This window comes from Bison bison, unplaced genomic scaffold (genome assembly GCF_000754665.1).
Source record: "Bison bison bison isolate TAMUID 2011002044 unplaced genomic scaffold, Bison_UMD1.0 scf7180017864155, whole genome shotgun sequence".
In the NCBI taxonomy this organism is placed as follows: domain Eukaryota; kingdom Metazoa; phylum Chordata; class Mammalia; order Artiodactyla; family Bovidae; genus Bison; species Bison bison.
The window spans coordinates 9,259-13,359 of NW_011494727.1; the positions used below are offsets into that span (position 1 = coordinate 9,259).

A 4,101-nucleotide genomic window follows, 5' to 3' on the forward strand; every position below is an offset into this window, starting at 1 on the left:
CAGTACGCCAGGCTTTCCTGTCCATCACCAACTCCCGGAGCTTGCTCAAGTTCATGTCCATTGCGTCGGTGATGCTATCCAATCAACTTGGATGGGGAGGGGGAGCTGTGGCTCCCAAACCAACCTACTTAGTGTCCAGGGCCTCCCCTAGCCCTTTAGCACACACAGTTGATAGACAACCTGCCCCCTGCAGTGCCGAAGCCTCAGGTCCTTCCCTTGCTCCCTGCCTGGCCTGGGCTTTCTGTCTCCTGGGGCAGCGGCCAGAGGCTCCTTCCTCAGCCAGCCAGAGCCTCCTCTGCACACGATGACTCCAGCTGATGCCCTCCGGACTGTGGCCTGAGCCGCATCCAGAACAGAGCCTGGGGCACAGATGTTTCCATTCTGTGTTCCTAGACCAGCTTCTTGGAAAAATCAGGGATTGCCTTTCCTCAGTCCTCCTCTGAGTGGGGAGAGTTGGGGCCGTTCCCTCCTGTGTCTCAGGCACCTGGTTATCTCCCTTGGGTGCCAGCGCAGATGGCCAATCCATGTGACCCTTGTCTGTGTGGTTGGCTCCTGGATCTGAGAGAAGAGGGAAGGGGCTCAGCATTTCCTGAGGTTCTTTTACCTGCTGAGATTTGGGGGAGACAGATCTGTGTTCAAGTCCAGACTCTGTCAGGGAGTAACTGTGTGGCTCTGAGCTAAAAACATAATGTACCCTCTGTGCTTCAGTTTCATCATCTGTTAAATGGGGATGACACAGTAATAATATCCCTGAAGATGAAATGAAATAGAGGTAATAAGACAACCTTGTCAGACTGTTGGTGTTCAAAAAATATTGGCTACTTTATCTTTCTGGAATATAAGGTACAAATCAATGCCAATCAGAGTTTAAGGTCCTGTACCCACATGACTGGGTTCAAATCCCAGCTCTGCCAGTTCCTACTTGTGTGATCTTGGGCTCGTTACCCTTTGTGTGCTTGTAAAAATGGGGACACTTTGTGCATAGTTCATGGGTTGCTGGGAGGAACAAATGAATCCAGAGCAGGGCTTGATCTGTAGTGAGCACTGTATGTGACACCTCTTAAAACTTTTATGTCTGTAACTACCCTGTTGGCCCATGGCAAGTGTTTCTTAAATGAATATAACAAGTGCTTACAGCTCAGACTGTAGCCTGGAACTACCGACTGGGATACATTCCATCCCTTTAGCCTTTTGGGTAAATTTTTGATAATCACTGAGTCATGTTTTCTCCCATTTAATCCTAACAATCCTAGGTCTTGTGTGATGGACATCTCCATGGAGGGAAACCACTGAGGCCATGAACTCATCGCCATATTTGAGGACAATCCCATCATGTATGCGACCTGGAGAGAGACTGGGCCTGATCCTCACTAAGAAAGAAAAGGCCAGACAAATATTGGACCTGCCCCATAAGTGGGGCCTGGACACATAAGAACAGGTGATACACAGAGACAAAGAAAGACCAGAACTCCTTCTGCGGGGCCTGCAGCAGCGTCCAGTGTGTGCTTCCAATGGCCACGGGGCCTGGACCCGCTGCCCTTGGCTGTGACCTGGCTGCCCAGCACCCCTCCTCCTGGTCTCAGCCTGGAGTCAGGCTGGTCCCTCCCTAATGATTCTCCAAGCTACTCAGTGTCCTTCTAGTACAATTGTTCCCTGCTTAAGTGGCGGAGATGTTCCCTTCAGGGTGCAGTTAACAGCTTTTATGACTAAAAGCAGGAGCTTATATCTCCATTTTCTGGATGAGCAAACTGAGGCTTAGAGTGGCACTGACTGACACAGGACTACCATGTTCAGGGTTGGGGGGTGGTGTGTAGACAGGTAAGGTGAAAGGCTATGAGAGGACCAAGAGGAATTGGAAGCAGTTTTCACTGGCTGGAGGGAGGGAAGTGAGGAGGCTGGAGAGGTAGAAAGGGGTCTGAACTTGCAGGGCTTTGGAGGTAACGTTTTGGAATCTGTGTTCCATCCTAAGGGAGCAAACAGAAACCTTCAAAGTATCTTACTTTGACTTTATTCTAAACCAGTCTTTGAGGGAAAAGATGGAAATGACCAACCTAGACGGATATTAAAAAGCAGAGACATTACTTTGCTGACAAAGGTCAGTCTAGTCAAAGCTGTGGTTTTTCCAGGAGTCGTGTATGGATGTGAGAGTTGGACTATAAAGAAAGCTGGGCACTGAAGAATTGATGCTTTTGAACTGTGGTGTTGGAGAAGACTCTTGAGAGTCCCTTGGACTGCAAGATCGAGCCAGTCAATTCTAAAGGAAATCAGTCCTGAGTATTCATTGGAAAGACTGATGCTGAAGCTCTAATACTTTGGCCACCTGATGCGAAGAACTGACTCATTGGAAAAGACCCTGATGCTGGGAAGGATTGAAGGCAGGAGGAGAAGGGGACGACAGAGGATAAGGTGGTTGGATGGCATCACCGACATGACAGACATGAGTTTGAGCAAGCTCCGGGAGTTGGTGATGGACAAGGAAGCCCGGCATGCTGCAGTCCATGGGGTCACAAAGAGTCAGACACGACTGAGCCACTGAACTGAACTGATGAAACTACAGAAAGCATCTAGAAGCTTATGGCAGGAGAGCAGGTGAGGGGGTGGATGGATCTGGACCACATAGTCTAAAGATGAAGAAGGGTAGACTGATTCACAAGCAGTTTGTGAAGAGCATCTGGGAAGGTGGTACCATTGACTGAGATGGGAAAGATGAGGAAGGATTAGCGTGTGTTGAGGGCTGAGGGGTTTGAGAGGTGGGACTGGACATGTTGAGTGTGACGTGTCCTGAGACATCCAGAGGGAGAGATTAGGGGCAGTAAGGTGTGACTCTGGGTCCCAAGAGAGATCAACTCCAGAGACAGGAATTGGGGAGTTGTCAGCACAGGGCCTATTCACTTCCTTCAGCATCGTCTTAAATGTCGTATCCATGGAGCAGCCTGACCTCCACCCACCTAAAATAGCAGCCTTGCCCCTTCCCCCACCATACACACTCCATAACTGTTCTTACCTGTGTTCCCTTTATTGTGGCATTAATAACCCACTGACTTGATGTTATGTATTGATGTGCATGTCTCCTGTACTAGAGTGTAAGCTCCATGAGGGCAGAACTCTTGGTTCTGTTCTCTGCTCTCTGTCCAGTGTCTAGAATAGGGCCTGGCACACACACACTTGGTGAAAAAGAATACTTACTGATGAGTGGAATCTTAAAGTCGCTGGATTTGATGAGGAGGAAAAGGTGGTCTGGGCCCAAGCCCTGAGGAAATGGTTCCTTCCTGTTCCTTCTTCCCACATCTGTAGTTGTTGCTGTTTAGTTGATAAGTCATCTCTGACTCTTTGCAACCCAATGGATTGTAGCCCTCAAGCCTCCTCTGTCCATGGGCTTTCCCAGGCAAGAATACTGAAGTGGGTTGCCATTTTCTCCTCCAGGGCATCTTCTAGACCCAGGGATCAAACCTGAGCCTCCTACATTGGCAGGCGGGTTCTCTACCACTGAGCTGTATGGGAACAGTCACTGTATTACAATCAAGGACCTTATAAACTATATATATTATATGAATCATTTCAAGAGGCCTCAGTTCAGTTCAGTCAGACACTCATGTGTCCGACTCTTTGTGACCCCATGAATCGCAGCACACCAGGCCTCCCTGTCCATTACCAACTCCTGGAGTGCACTCAGATTCACGTCGATCGAGTCAGTGATGCCATCCAGCAATCTCATCCCCTTCTCCTCCTGCCCCAAATCCCTCCCAGCATCAGAGTCTTTTCCAATGAGTCAACTCTTCGCATGAGGTGGCCAAAGTACTGGAGTTTCAGCTTTAGCATCATTCCTTCCAAAGAAATCCCAGGGCTGATCTCCTTCAGAATGGACTGGTTGGATCTCCTTGCAGTCCAAGGGACTCTCAAGAGTCTTCTCCAACACCACAGTTCAAAAGCATCAATTCTTCGGTGCTCAGCCTTCTTCACAGTCCAACTCTCACATCCATACATGATCACAGGAAAAGCTATAGCCTTGACTAGACGGATCCTTGTTGGCAGAGTAATGTCTCTGCTTTTGAATATGCTATCTGGGTTGGTCATAACTTTCCTTCCAAGGAGTAAGCGCTG

The 4,101-nt window shown here is 48.9% G+C and overlaps 1 pseudogene; it reads right to left on the minus strand.

The window, feature by feature from the left end:
- Window positions 1-1,720: 1,720 nt before the first annotated feature.
- Window positions 1,721-4,101, minus strand: part of LOC104989430 — a 6,509-nt pseudogene continuing 4,128 nt past the window's right edge.